The following is a 16,542-nucleotide window of genomic DNA, read 5'->3' on the forward strand; positions in this document are numbered from 1 at the left end:
CATTGACATAAAGGTGATGTGTCATTTTACAGGGGGCACACAGCTGTACCAGACCCTTATTTTGTTATTTGCCAGAGGCAGGAGCTGACAGAAAGTCTTCTTAATTTCAGCTGTCTAGATATGTGTCACCCTAGGTGGACTAATGTAGCTTGCATAAGAAACAGACCCCCACAGACTTCATCAAGGCCACCAACTTCAGTGGGCCAAATGGACCTTCATTCCTCATTCTTTACGATCACCCCTGAGAGCTGCGTGGGACTGCTGTTAACCTGGCTGTCGGCAAGCAAAGGCCAGCATGCTGTCAAGAGCCCACTGAGTAGCGGCTGACTGCAGGTATGGTGACTGAAGCCTTTTAGGTACTGTGATTTTGCATATCACTTGGTTCCTGCAGTAGAGAAGACAATACAGTAAGTATTTAACTGATTTCGTGGTGCACACCATGGAATGGAGGGTACTTCTCGCTCGTGCCATGTTAAGAGTATTCACACCATCAGAATTGGCAAGCACCACCAATCAGAGCCTCTCTTTTTCCTTCAGAGAGTTGGTTGTTAAACATTCACTGAGACACCACTGGTTTGGAAACTACTAAAGTTAAAGCCACGGAGGTGGCGTGGATGAATCCCACAGACATTATTCTCAGAGAGAGAAGCCAGACACATAATAGCACATCTTGTATGATTCCACTGATATAAAATAATGGAAGAAGCAAATGAAATGATGGTGAGAAATATCACGATGAAGTCACCTCGTTGGGGATGGGGGTGGGATTGATAGTGAAGAGGCATGAGAATATTCTAGGGTGATGAAAATATTCTGTATCTTAATATGGGCACAGGTTATGCAGGTTACGCACTTGTCAAACACCCGTGAAATATCTGTGTAGTTCATTACATGTAATAATTTTTTTGTTAAAAAAACTCTGCAAGCAAATATTGACCCCTACTTTGTGCATCTTAGGTTTGAGCAAATGAGTCAATATGTTAAGGATAAATAAGAGTTCTCTCCCTGTTGGAGAAAGAAAGTCCCCAGGTAGGATCCTAGGATTGAGCGTAGACTGTGACAAAAGAATTTAACTGTGTTACAATGTATGAAACAACCTCGCCAAAGTGTCCGGGAGAGGAGGTGCTGACATAGGAAACAGGACATGACTGGAGTCTCAGAGATGAGAGGCAGGAGGAGCCACAGGTACGTGCTGAACCTGTGGGGTTCCAGGTGAGCCAGTCTGATTCCACACATATGTATCCTGGCACTGAACAATTTAGTAAGTGCATGGTGGAGGATGGGAGCCAGGCTTCTCACTGTTGGAAGGGCAGAACCTAGAATGATCCATGTGGTAATGGATTAGTGTTGGAGACATAGGTATGATCTAATGTTTCATTTAATATAGACATGGATATTAATATGAAAATATAGACATTTGTAATACTCAGTACACACATATGTTAATTTGCTCTGTCAGCTGAGAGGGGCTAGACTCAGTGACACCCCAGTAGCAAAAGCTATTATGCCTAATACCAAGATCTTGATAGATCAAAAGGGGCAAATGATTAATACTAGGACTGGGGTTTGGCAATATCCAAGATAAAACTGGAGATATTTTTTTTAAATCTATTGATGTGAGAAAATAATTAAACAACAAAATAAAGAGGTATTGAATTAGAATAAAAGGATAAAATATCAATCTACACAATCATAAATAAGTTAACTGAGCAAATACCGTAATGGGGGGGAAGAGTACATCTTCAGTGTTGAAGAATTACAAATAATTTATATAGTTACACCACGTCAGTGCTGGGGTGCGTAATTCCTCACTCTGTAAATGTGGGCTGCACACAATTGTGTCATAGTCCTAGACAGCAGGGAGGAAGGGTACCTTACAGTGGAAAAACCTGATACTTGCTAGCTCAAGCGGATGATCGAGGTCATCATCAACAGTGGGAAACTATGTGGGTCACTTGTACCCTGACTATAATTTGATGAGAAAGGCACTTGATCCCTGTGGTCTTTCTCCCCAAATCCCATAACCTCTGTCTAATTAGGAGAAAAGCATCAGACAACTCCCACTGGAAGGACATTCTCCAAAACGCATGGCCGATACTCTTCAGAGCCATCAAGGTCATTAAAAACAAGCTTGAGACCTCGTCACAGCCAAGAGAGGCTTAAGGAGACATGATGAGTCAGTGGCATGTAATACCCTGGATGGGACCTGGAACAGAAAAGGCGTAGCAGATTAAAAACAAGGAAATATGAATAAAACATGGATGTTTGTTACGAATGCTGTCTCCATAAAGGTTCACTAGTGATCTCCACACAAAGGTACCCCATGAAGGTCAGATGTTAACAATAGTGGAAAACAGGGAGTGGGAGATATGCAATCTGTATATAATCGATCACTCAACGGCTACAAATTGTAAAACGAAAATAGTTCTAAAAATAAAGTCTATTAAATAAAAAGCCTCAGATTCAGATTACTGCCAGTGTGCAGCTTGAGTGTGTAGAGGAGAGTGCGGGTTAGATATGTGCAGGGTGCTGGCCACCATCAGCGGTACCTGATACCTGCAGATAAGAATGACCAGGATTGTCCCGGGATGCCCTTCTGTGGGGTTTTGAGAATCCCCTTCTGTCCCAATGATCTTTTCTCTGAACAGTCACACTGGATACTTTTTAATCTGCCAGCAGACTGAGCTCTGATTAGAGCCTGTGCAGCAGCCTCAAGCAGGCAGGGAGCCAGGCAGATCCCCAAGACCATCTGAGGTGGAGACTGGGGTGCCTGCCTGCACTGAAACACACCAGTCCAGCGGGTGTGGCACCCTGCCCCTCTCTTTGGGATAACACTTGTTCTTGGGAAATGTCATCAAGCTGCGCTCTCTCTTTTGGGGCCTTCAGAAAAATCTAATTTGGATGAACCAAGAGGTTCTGTCTCAAGGGTTCACCTACCCTTGTCGATCTGGCAATTTTACCCAGGAATGTCACAAACTCTGCAGACCCTTCCAGGGCTGTGGCTGCTGCTTGTGGAACCCAAATATTGGAACAAGATCTGAAGAGGCCACTGGTTGTATTTTCCAGGAACCATGAAAGAACAAGGACTCAGGTGGCCCTCCATGGTGGCCCAGAGCATGGACTATGCTACTCATACTGCTTGTGTGTGTTGGTCAAGACTGACAGAAGAGTTCAACAACCTGACTGATCTCAATTTGGTCATTTTGCCTGGGAGCAGCCATGTTTAGCACAAAGGTCAATTCCATATTCCAGGGTACCAGCACGTTCGGTCACTCGCCAATGCTATTTGAGAGTGGCGTATGTTTTTTCATCTTTCCAATTTCCCTTTTGAATCTTAAAATTGAAAGCCTTTTGAATTTAGAAATTGATTTTTGAAGTTGTCAGAAGGCAAGGTGTTAGGTTGTGATTAATGTTGTCAGCGGTTCCATCCCGTTTCTACCTTCGTTCTGGGAAAATTATTGTTATGTGCTAGGCCTATATCAGACTAACAAAAAAGCAGAGAAATTAAGATGGAAACAAAATACAAACAAAGAACACCACTGTTGCCCAACAAAGATTTCCTTCCCTACAGAACTGGAGAATGGGATCTTGGAAAAAAGGTCTCTCTGAGTTTTTATCTGGCTCATTGTGGTAAGCAGCTATCATCCTTAAAAAGCATAACCCCTCATTCCAAACTGACATGGAGACCAAGGGCTTTTGTATATACATAAGTAAGCCCAGAAGAGTGGATGAGGGAGCCCCCTCTCTGTACCTCTTGATCTAAGATTGGGATTTACTGCCGCCTAGAAAGTTTTACACGATTTTAGCTCCTGCGGTATACCCAGCAGAGGGAATGATAAATACCACCATACCACCGGAGCTGTCACTTTAGAGAGTGGCATGAATGATGATAAAAGACAAACACAAATTCCAGAAAAACTTGGATTGGCTTTCCTGTCAACACTACTGAAATGTGAGATGGGAAACTATTGATAGAAAGCACTGAATGTCCCTGATAAAATGTTATATAACAATGACTATGCTGTGCAAAGTTACCTTTAACTCTCTGGAAAAACAAGAAGATGTACTCCTTCACGAACCTGCTTTTGGAAATGATTCTAGCGTTTTTCTTCCCAGGAAAACCAAAGCAGACACAAAATGGAACAGGAGCTATTTCAGAGAAAGTTGAGGAAGCCATCAGAAACTGCAAGCTCGCGGTCAGCCAGCCCTCAGACTTTGGTGTAGTTCTCACTATTCGAAAAGAAATGACTAAATTTAGGTTTTGCTAAAGCACTTTGGCCTATTCTGACCCATGTAAGGGGTGGACTGAATACTTGCTTTTCCTGTTTCCCGATGAAGCAGTTATACTACATTGTCTTCAAGGAAGCTAATAGGTTGTGTAAGTAACAGAGTCAAAGGTACTTGGAGACATGGCACCAAAGTATGCTCCTTATTAAATAAGTTCAGATAAGAGAACAATGCCTGGCCTAGAGTAAGTGCTCCATAAACAGAGCTGATTTTATTACACGACTCGCATCCTGCCCTGAGTTCACCTGCTGCTGACTCTCTATTCCTGTGCACATTGGCAGTGCCTTCCTCCTGTGGCCTTCCTTGGCTTCCCTGCCCAAGAGCCTCCTCAGCCATGTCTGGAACCAGTTTGGTTCTTGGTGGGGCAACCCCAAAATGCAGGGATTTCAGGCCCCCAGGAGCAACCCTTGACTAATCAGAAATTGAAGTTGGTATCTAAGTACCCAGCTTTCCTGCCCTTAGTGGGAGCATTCTGAGGCCAGTTCTTCAAGCTTCCTTAGAGATCTCCTGCAGAAGTGAGCTCCAGCAGCCCACAGGGGAAAGCCATTTATTAAAACCCAGCTTTTCTTATCTTTCTCTATTTCTTATCTTGCCCTCTCCTGAGATCATCTCCTAAATAAGCTGCCTGAATCTAAGTCCTTTCTTATAGTCTCTCTTGTGTGGCAACAGGGACTAAGAAAAACATGGTTGGTTTTAACTACTGCTAAGCAGAGAAACGGAAACCGCCGATCATGGCTCAAAAATTCATTATTTGTGGCCACACAATAGTTGATCACAGGAAGGCAAACAGATGCATGACAATATCTGGATTTACAGAAAATGATCCCAATTTATTCAACTAATAAACAATTTGGGGTGTGTGGGTTAGAGCTAGAACCCAAAGGAAACATGCATATATACATTAAGGTATACGAAGATGTGGTGGTCATCTCACTCCAAGGCCATAAATTTTGTCACTTCCATCATGTTCCAACATGGACAGAAAAACCTGTACAGTAGCTCTTAGAGTGGTCTGCAAAACTGCATTTGCTGCATGAAAAAAAATATATAAACAAGCAAAAAAAGCTGTTCAAGGCTTTTAGTTCAGTATAAATTCATTCCTCTAAAGGAAAATGCCATCCTAAACATTTTTTACTTGCAAAACAATCTTCAAGCTATAGAGCAATTTATTTCACATGACATTTACAGAAAATCAACAGAAGTAGCTTTTACAATGTGTGAATCCACAAATCACGTTTCCTCGCTATGGTTATGCATGGAAATCTCTTGAGGTCTCCTCTGGTGCTGCCCGTGGGAGAGGGCCTTTAGAGATGATTGTTTCTGTTCACATAAGTATCCTTTTCTCAATGGAAAATTTATATTATTCCCTACTGGGGCACCACTGCTTTTTCCAATCCCAGGCCCACAAAGACAGTCATTGACAAGAGTTGCAATATTCTGTCTTAAAACTTTGCTTGTCTCCGACATTTCATAGGGAGCTTTATTTGAAACAAACAAAAAATTGTAAATGAAATGAAAAAAGCAGACTGAAGAAGTGCACTCAATATTAATGGAATGCTATTTAACCAATACAAAAATAGCTTAAACACGGAAATTTGGGTGAGTTCAATGAATATAATTAGAACAGAATCCAGTAAAATGTGGTGACGACATTAGTGCCTGACCTCAGCACATCATTCTTCCAAATGACATTTCTCCCTCTCCATTCATCCCCTTCAATATTTGGAGGGTGGCTGTCATAATGTCAACTGAGCTCACAGCTAGAGTGGCCTCTCACTTGGGGACACATGGTCACTGCATTGATTCTCCAGCCTGGGTGATTGCTATTTACCATTTAATGCTGGTCAACAGAAGACAGATGGCAAGCAATTACTTTCTGATAGCTTGGTTTGAAATAATCATTATGTTTAAAATTTTAATGTATTATGCATTTTTTTCTAATTAGGCCTATATTTTTGATGAGATAGGTTTACAGGTTTTGAGCAAAGACACAATGGTTGTCAAAACAAACATAAATTAAAATATAATACGGGGGTAAGCTTTCAAATGAGGAAGGTGATGGTGGACGGATAGAGGAGGGCTGTAAATGGCATATCGGTGACCAGAGGGCTTAGTTTTGGTCTACATAGTTTACAACTGTAGTCAAGGTACCTGGATGATGGTCAGTGAAACTAAAGCCCCCTTCCCCAGGTTTGTAAATTTGGATCTATATATGACGATGACAATTCTGAAGGCTGGCAAGTCCAAGGTCTAAGTGAAGGCCTGCTTCTTGACTTGTAGGAGGTTGCTTTCTTGCTGCATCTTCACATGGCAGAACAGGGGCTCTGGCCTCTTCATCTTCTTCTAAGGCCACTAACCTGATCAGGGGGGCCCCACCCTCACAACCTCATCTAAACCTAATAACCTTCCAAAAGCCCCAAATCCAAATAGCATTTCTTTTAGAAGTTAGGATTTCAACATATGAATTTGGGGGCAGGGGGAAAACAGAAACATTCCATTCACAGCACCTCCAAAGTCAGGTTTTTATTGGGTGCCCACTAGTCTAAAGAAGGCAAAGTTTTGATCTTCTCCCATCAGCAAAGCTTTCTGGCAATGTGAATGGGTTTTAGCACACAAAACCTCTCTGCAAGTGGACCAAGACTGCTTCCCGTTCCTTTGGAACACTTTGGCCTCATTATGTAGAAACGTTCAAACTCAAGTTACAGAGAAAAAATAGTTTGTTAATACCCATCATGGCCTTCTCGGGAAGGTAGGTCTCATTTAATAACTTTCATTTAATTATTTTTATTGGGGTGAAATTCTTCATTTTAAACCAGGGCTTCTTAATTTTTTTTTAATTGGTGCCATGAGCACTCTCAGTAGTTCCAGAAAAATCTATGTGGAGTCCTTCTCAGAACCATGGCTTTAAATGCTTAAAACAAAATGCATAGAACTTTACAAGAAGCTAGTTACTTTGAACTTTTGTTATCAGGTTTTTAAGGAGTATGTGAAGGGGTACTTAATGAAAGCATGAATAGCAAGAACTAGCCAGCAGGTGAATAACTGATCATTTCAAAGTTGTGATGAACAAAGGTGCTATTCCCATTTAGCTGTGACAACTGTAATTTGAAATGGAAATATTAGTGACTGCTCTTGGAGGCAACAGTCTCAGGCACTGCTAATACTACTGTGGCTCATTAACTGGATTCATAATAGAAGCAAATATTCAATGTTAGAGGTGGGTGAGAAAATAAAGAAACAGCATTTTTCCATTCAAATTCATAGGCCCTCTGAACTAAGTTTCAGATTAAGAACCCCTGCGTGAAAAGCCAACCTCTGATCTGGTTATCTAAGTTTGGAAGCAGATTCTTCGCTAGTAGGGGGTGAAGGAGAGGTAGTTAGCCCTGAGGGGGACTTGGTCTGGAAGACAGGAGCAAGGCGAAGCCAGCACAGCCCGGGTGGCCACGGGCACTTGCAAGGCAGAGTTGTCTGCTCCAACTCATATGGTAGCTTGCAGCGCAAAATGGCTACAGCTTCTCTGTCTGCCTTTCATCTCATCAGTAAAATCTAGTATGTTCTGGAATGCATTATGGTAGTGGGCATTTTGTGGCCCCTAAAGAAGGACCTGACTTTCCCATTTGAGAACAGAAGCTCATTGATCCTGCTGGCAAAAAAAAAAAGTCCAAGAACCTGAGAGCTCTGGGAATTACTGAAATCTGGGGCAGGGCTTTGGACTTGTGCTGCATATAAAGGAGGTGTGGGTTTCCCCAGGCCCCCACGGAACACAGCACCCCTGATGATGTTCAGTGACACTTGGTTTCTAGAAATAGGCCAGAGTCTTAGTGGATTAAGAGCCCTCTTTCCTGCTTACGCTCAGCTCACCGTGGAAGTCTGGAAGCACTCTGTTGCAGCGGCACCAAAGAAGATTCTAAAGGACTCAGTGCCTGCTCTGAACTTACTTCCCCAGTACTCAGTCGGTCTGACTGCCATTTGCTTCACTGTCCCCTGTCACCGTGTTGCAGACTTGTCTGGGCACAGGAAAGACCGCCATGGGCTCGAGGGCCAGAGTGAGCTGCTGTGGTGTATTTGACAAGAGCTTGCACTTTGGCGCCTAATCCAACTTTGGCCACTGGTTCTGCCACTGACCTTGGGCAAATCTCTTCAACTCTGCAAGCATCAGTTCCCTTAGGCTAAATAGGGCGGACAACTGCCCCTGCTTCCTGCAACGTGTGGGATTTAAACCCAACAGCGAGTAGAAAGTGTTTAGTGCGGTTTGTTAGTGCAGTTTGCAGTTGTTGTTACTGTTTTGTTGTTATATTAAATTTCCCCTCATAAGGAACACTTGTCCTGCATTTAAAAAATTCTGTTGAACAATGAAGACAAGCTGTACATAAAAGATTTTGTACACAGTGATGTCCTTTCTCGATTCCATTTCCTACAATATACTCCCATTATTTCACTTGACTTTCTCCCCTTCCCTACCTTTGGAATGACACTGGTTAATTTTCTTTACTGAAGAAGGAAATCTTTCTTGAAAGTGTTCCTCATCCCTTTCCCCACCTCTCTCTACCACGGTAAACACACACACACACACACACACACACACACACACACACACACACACTCATTCCTCTTTCTTCCTGCAGTAAGAGAATCAAATCCAGGCCTCCTGCCTGGAACTGCAGAACATTACCATCAGGCTGGTCCATTAAATATCATTTGAAAGTCAATTTTATCCCAGAGTGGTAAGTAGGATGCGTGCTTATGTCTTCATCTACCTTAATTAGGAAAAGCAATTTGCTGTACATTTCTTTAAAAAAAAGAAGGAAAAAACCTGATCAAATTTAAGCTCCTGATAGATTGAAATACGGCGTCTGTTGTGGTGGTCGTACAAAGATGTGAAACCACTTCCCACATCTAAATTATGGCTTGGTCTAAAAACAGTCCAGCCTTATGACTTGCGTGTTTTCTGAGTAACTTGTGCAATTGCCCATAATTATGGAAATAGGGGCTGTCTCTTGAAAGCCAGCCCCTTTTCATTTTGTTTCTCAACCCAGAATAGAAAACTCCATTTTGAGCCTCTCACTGGAGATGTTTCCATCCCATCAAATTTTCTGTGATTCTGTACCATTAACAATCTCCGGACGATTTTTGCACATCTCCTTTTGCCAAAATGGCTGGAGTATCCGAGAAGCTACAGCTCTGTTGGATGTGGATGTCTGCCTGTCTCATTTATTTCTTTTAACTAGGCCAGGCTGATTTTAACTCCCACGAGTCGCTGCGACTTGGATCCTTCTGATGTGCCAGCGGGATGCCAATGGCACTTCAGCCAGCGTGCAGACATCCTGGGTGTGTGTAAAGGGCTGCAGGGACAAGCCCATCAGAAGCTTTGTGTTTGAGGCACTAAGAAGGCTCCTCCAAGGGCACAATCCCTGCAAGAAAGATGAACAGGGAGGATGCTGCCTGGCCTGAGGAACCGACCCGGAGAGAAAGGGCTGGACTTTAAAAGAAGGTATGAGTATGACAATAGGCTCCATGGTCACCCGCACTCAAACCAACCCCTGCACAACCCCCGCACACCTCTGTGCTCACGTCTGATTCCTGGTGAGAGAAGAGCCGTTATTGTAGCCCCACCCCCCGTATTCCATTGGCCGCACAACGGTCACATGACGGCTTTCCAATCATGCACCGGGGTGACAGCATTCCTCTATAAAAATCTTTATATGGGGCCCTCCCTGGTGGCGCAGTGGGTTAAAGCACAGCACTGAAAAGCCAAAGCCACTTCCGCAAGAGTTCGATCCCCGCCTGCCCCGGAGGAGATCCACATGGCGCTGCAGACCTCTCCTGGCCTGCGGCTGCTCCCCTCAGCAGTGTGCTTCGCTGATCTGCCTGTTCTGCTCCCCACTCTGTCTCTGGGGAATCCTCTCACCCTCCGCATCTCGGGTCTGTACCCCAGCTCTTTTTTAAAAATCTTAAAAAAAAATCTTTATGTGACCTTCCTTGCATGGGGTAGTGAATGCAACTCCCCCCCTTTAACAAAAATATTTATTTATGCATACAGAACTGGGGTACAGGCCAGAGGTGCAGGGGGTGGGAGGTTTCTCCAGAGGCAGAGCTGGGAGCAGAACAGGCAGATCGATGAAGTCCACTGCTGAGGGGAGCAGCGGAAGGGTCAGGAGAGGTCTGCTGTGCCCTGTAGGTCAGCTCCTTGGCTGGGGATTGAACTTTCGAACTGGTAGTGAAGAGGTTGCTGGGAGCTTCAAGGTGCTGCACTTTAACCGGATTCGCCGCCAGGAGGGCCCACAAACTCCCTTTTCTCCCCTGAGCAGATTCTCCCTCCCTCCCCCAGGTCACCTTGTACTTCTCTCCCTTTTGTCCTCTGTTCCAGCTGCAGGGCCTTTCTCATTTGAGCCAGATCCAGCCTCACCCAAGTGCCGTTATGTTTGCTGTTCCTTCGGTCCTGAATCCTTTTACCTGCGAACATTCCATCTTCCAGGTCTCACTTTAAATATCACCTCTTTAAATTGAGACCTCTGTCCACAGTGGCTTCCCTTCTTGTGCCCCATAACCCTCACATTCCCCTACATGGTCTGTTCCGGGCCCTTATCAGAGGCTGATTTGATCTTGCTCAGTTGCTGCTAATTCATTGTCTCTTCCCTGTTGAGGGCAGGGTCAGCCATCATCTGACTTCCCCTTCAAGTGCAGAGTCTGCAAGAAGGGCTTGAGGCAGGTTGCTACAGGTTCTTTATGCTAGAAGACATCACTCCTCTAAATACGATACAATAAGAGGCTTGATATAGGACTCCGAGCTTATGTGGATATGGGAGGAGGTAAGACAAGTGAAGGTTCAGAAACTGAAGCTGAAAGGTCAGAGAAACAGTCACTGATAAATTCAGTGTGAAGCAAAGCACCTAAATTGTGGATTCCTAAAGTTTTTAAGAAAGTGGGTCCCCTCTGAGTCCCATAACATCTCAGGAACAAGAGCCTCTTCCAACGTCTTCCTTTCCAACATCAGATAAATTTCTCACATTGGCAAATTCTGTACCAGGCAGGCAAAAAGGGTCCACTATAACCATAGTGGGGATGAGAAGGGAGACTGAATGGGAGGGCTGTCTGATACTTGGAGGCTGCTGGTCTTTCCATTTCTCTATCCCGGACCTGGAATAGTGTCTGGGGCTTCCTGAGGGACTTGGTCACAAGATAGCTGTAAGAAAATACTTACCAGAGTTGGGACATTCAATTGAGACCCCAGGGACATACAAATCACATCGCTACAGCAGTCCCCTAGTGGGGGATGGGTATTCAAAAAACCCAAGGAGCATTCTCCACCTAGCGCTACAGGCAGCTGGGTGCTTCCATGATTTAACGATAGTTATCAGTGGGAAGGCCCGGAACAAACATGGCTCCCAGCCAGGATGATATCTGAGTAAACTTGTTCAGGAGCACATGCGTGACACCCCCAGGGCCTCCTAGAACTACTATAGACAAACGCAGAGGTGAGTAAAACTTTTGTTATTATGTGAGACATAAGCCCATTAGTAACACTGGCTGGGCTGGAGCCAGCTCAAGTAAAAACATTCTGTGAGAAAACACGTTGTGAACAAAGTACCTAAAAATGGGGCACATTACTTAAAAGTTCAGAAACTCCTAGAATAGGTTGGCTACCTCTGTGTTTCCATTAGTCAGTGGGAAATCACACTGGCTGGGAGGCAGAAGGAGGACATGGGTTAGTTTTAACAGTGTTGTTCCTGTATCTGCTGATAGTGTGGCCGTGGGAGCCAGCATGAGTCCAGAGGCCCAGGGTCTGAATGAAATCAAGTAGTGGGGAGATGAATTAGAATTGAAATCAAACAAGCAAACCAAAGCATGAGTGGTGTACAGGGAAGTGCATTAAAATCCCCTATACCTATATACAGTAAGTATGAACCTGCTGAGGTCTGGGGATTAGTTGATGAACTAGATGAGTGCTGTTCCATGAATTCCATAATGGAAATAGATGCTATCCCAGAAGTTATTCAGATCAGATTTTTATAAACATCTATGTAGTACACAGGTCGTTTAATTCTCAGCTTTTATTTGAGTCCTCCTGAGCACGAAGATTGGTTTTCATAGCTTTGAATACGGTATTTCTATGTTCCTTCGTTCAACAAATATTTACTGAGCACTTACCAAGCAACAAGCAATGTAGCAATCACTAGGATGGAGCATTGAAGAAAATGAAACTAAGATTATACACTTATCCAAAAGAAAATGAGGAGCTCCATCTACACAAAGACTGGTATGCAAATATTCATAGCAGCTTTAAGTGGAGAACAGATCAACAAGCTATGGTGCATCTGTAAATGGTGGATTATTACTCACCAATAAAAAGGAGTAAACTACTGAGACGTGTAACCACATGGAAAAATCTCAAAAAGTCTGATGCTGAGTGAAAAAAGCCAGCCACAAAAGACCACATCTGACATGATTATTTATCGCACAGCATTTTAGAAAAGACAACATTGTTTTTCTGATATAATATACTTTATTCAAAAGATGCCAATAATACCTATGGTCCAAATGGCATAACACAGTAAAAGAAATTATGTTCGAGAAACTGATTTACTTCTTAAAAAATGCTATTTTTCTTAAAACATGTCACAACACTTTTTACATCGTTCTAGAAAAGGCAATATTATAAGGACAGAAAGTTGATCAGTGATTTTCAGTGGCTGTAGGGGATTGGTGAGCAGAATCACAAAATAACTTTTGAGGGATACTGCAAATATTCTAGATCCTGATTGTGACGATGGCTATAAGTCTGAATATATTTGTTGTTGAATTCTATACTGCAAAAAGCTGAGTATTACTGGCCACAAATTGAACCTTAAGAAACCAGACTTTAAAAAGCAACAACTTTCATTCTAGTTGAACAGATATTAAATTACAAAACATATAAGATGGAGCAGATCCATTTGGTGTCCCACAGCAATTCCTGTCCGCCTGCATCTGATGACGCCTGTTGTTCCAAGGGGCTGTTCCTGTGAACTCAAGCTCCTTGCACGTCACAGCGTTTCTCCTGGAGCATGTGTTCCATGTGTTCTCACTTCTTGCTTCCCAGCCTCTCTAACACCTAGGGAGCATTCAGCCCAAAACCAGTGTGCATGATTGTGTAGGTGAGTTCATCCTTAGGGATGGTCTCAATGCTTCAGGCCAAAAATTTTAGGAGACATTCTGTATACTTTTTAGGGGATCACAGTGGAATGAAACCCAAGTGACTCAAGTCTATGGTGGCACAAGGGGGTGACTTTGATAAAATATCCTTACATTGACTTCCTGCTCCCAAGTCTCTGTCACTCCCTTTCCCCATTTCCTCATTTCCACTTTGTGAAACTACCTCCCAAATGAATGGTGTGTGAATCCTTGTCTCGAGCTTTGCCCTGAGGAGACCCGAGTGAAGACAGAATATGACATCAGATGATGTGAAATAAATTAAAGTGGGTCGAGGGATGGACAGATAAGAGTGCTGCCACCGATAAAGTCAGGAAAGATCTCTATGAAGGGAGACTCTGAGTAGAAACTTGAACTTTGCCAAGGAAGGAGCTGTGTGGTGATTCAGGGAAAGAGAATGTGGGCTGAGGAAACAGTAGGTGTAAAAATAAAACATTCTAGAAGTGGCAAGGAGTTTAATGTGGTGTTCATGAGCCAGAGATGAGACCTTGTAGGCCATAGAAAGGACGATGAACTTTTTTCTGAATCTGTTAAGAAGCCACTAGAAGATTTAGAGGATAGACTAACCTGACCTGACTGTTTTTTTTTTGGTTCAAGTTTGCATGTTGATAGGGATTCTCGAGTAGAGTGGACTAACACTGAAGGGGACAGGGAGGGAGTCTTGAGGAGGAAGTTGAGGACAGGGTTGTGGTAGGGGAGGTGTGTTGGCTTGATGTTTTGGCTTTAGACATGGTGTTTTGGCTTTAGACAAGGACATGGACAACTTATCTGCTGTGGTCAGAGAGAAGCAGAAGTAAATGTTTACAGACACAGCGACACTGGGACATTTGGTGGGGGAGGGTATGGAAGTTCTCTTCTTCTCAGTGAAATAGACACCATCATCAACGAAGAGTGAAGGTGAAAGGGGGAGCATTGGGGATTTGTTGTGAGATGAGAAAGTGTGAAACAGTTGCTTTAGAGGCTGTGTAGGACTCTAGGCAATGTTATAGACCTTCTTGATGTTTATGATCATGAATTTAAACTTCCTGGAGCTGCCTCTGCTCCTGTGTGCAGGTGCCACCAGAGTAGCATTGGGGGATAAGGGCTGGAGAGATCAATGGAGGTTGAGATGTTTGAAGTGGTGGAAAGGGAAGTGAGTATTCTGATGGCATGAAAGCCACATGAGGAGGCAAGTGAGACTACAAAAGCTATTAAGGGGAGTGAAGAATCGGTAGGATCAGTGGTTAGGAAATCGAGCAATGTCCAGGAATCATTGGCATTGGAGGAAATAAAGAAAATGGTATGGAAAGCAAGAGGTGGTAGTTGGAGAGTAGAACATTGAAAACTGAGATTATGTTGGAGAAGGGTCATTGGTAAGGGTGGGATCTAGGGTGTGACCATAGGAGAGAATAGCTGAGACAGGCCAGAGACACAATCTTGGGAGGAGAAAAGGTCAAAGGTCTGAGAAGCTGAAGACTTTCATGATCAGCCATATTGGATACTGAACTCACCAGCAACTCTGAGAGTTGCAGTGGTGCTGTGAGCGTAGGGTCAGGTATTACATGTTCAACAAATGAGGAGAAGAGGGGGACTGGAGAGGTGACAGCAGGAAGGCATCTTCCCTGCTCTACCTCTGTTGCTCACTGTTTGGCCATGGCATTCAGCCTCCCCCTGCCTGTCCTCAGCTAGCAATGCTGTGAGCGCATGGAAGGAAGGGTTCTTGTCACTTATCTTTTTTTCAGATCAAAGCTAGTACTTATCCTAGAGGTATCGGCTACTTAATTGACAGAGATAACCAGGAAGATCTTCCTTCTTCAACCCTCTTCCAGGATTTTAAAGTTCCAGGTGTATGTCCAGGTGTGTTTCTACCTTGGTTAATAACTGCCCTTGCACTTGTTTAGTGCAAACATGTCAACTCCCTGTTGCCAGTTTTACCCAGTGTTCAGTCACTGCAGGTGCCCAAGTTGAGGAGGTAGTTTCTTCAAATTTACATGGGAGTGGGCCAAGGACAGATAGGCCTGAGTGGAGCTGGTAAGCTGTCAGTATTCTTTTGATGTTCTCCTGTTTTGTTCTGTGCAACGACAGCATCCAGTCTCCCACCCATGGGTTCAGATCCCTGCATCGACTTGTTTAATACAGTGGGTTTCAAATATAAGTTGATTACAATCCTCCAAGAACACTGTAAAACTATGATTTCTTAATCTCCCCCCCCCCCATGAATTGAATAAGGATCATTGGGGTTTGGGTGGGGACTCAGCATTTTTAGTGCTTCCCAAGTACTTTTCGAGGGCTCAAGGTTGAGAAGTGCTGGACTGATGTAATGGGGAGGTTGGAGCTTTCTTGGGTGTTCTTGTAGTTTAGCAGTGACCTCTGTAGTGGAGGCCACACTCCAGTCCAAAAGAGAAAATCTGGTGTGGAGCTTGGAGCACCTTCCAGTGTGCTAATAAGAAACAGTGCGAGTCGACAGCTTTTAAATCTTGTGGGTCAGTATAAGTGGAGAAGGAGAGGCCCTGAGGTGTAGCCAGCTGTATGGTCTAGTGGTTCTCAGCATCAGAATGTCTCCAGTGTGGCAGCAGCAGGGCTACCTGGGGACTCATGTGGAATGCAGGTGCTCAGGCCTTCCTTCAGGCCTCATGAATTAGAACATTGGCAGGGGTGAAGAGGCAGCTTCCCACGTTCGCATATACCTGATAGGTGACTCTGGTAGCCACTCGCTGGAGAATGACTGTTCTTCTGACCCTTGAGCCCAAGCCCAGGGGAGCTCTTCTCATGAGACCGAGCTTCATGTAGTTTGGCTTCTTCTCACTGGATCCTGTGGCTGCCTGGGTCTCATGCGTTGGGGCACTGGGAGTGCAGGAGGTGCTCAGCTCTGAGGCATGCACCAGGGGTGTGGCAGCAGAGGTGTTTGTGTGTTCTCCCATCTCTATCCCGTTCTGATGGGCAATGGGGCCGAGGTCTCTGTGCAGAGGACAACTTGTCCTCTTCTCCTCACACCTAGCTCTCCTCAGTGGGCAGTCACCCTCATTCACCCTCACAGTGAGTAGAGCGTTCCCATGACCTAGCTCTCCTCAGTGGGCAGTCACCCTC

The sequence above is a fragment of the Condylura cristata genome, unplaced genomic scaffold, assembly GCF_000260355.1.
Source record: "Condylura cristata isolate star-nosed mole 26May11 unplaced genomic scaffold, ConCri1.0 scaffold00027, whole genome shotgun sequence".
Classification (NCBI taxonomy): domain Eukaryota; kingdom Metazoa; phylum Chordata; class Mammalia; order Eulipotyphla; family Talpidae; genus Condylura; species Condylura cristata.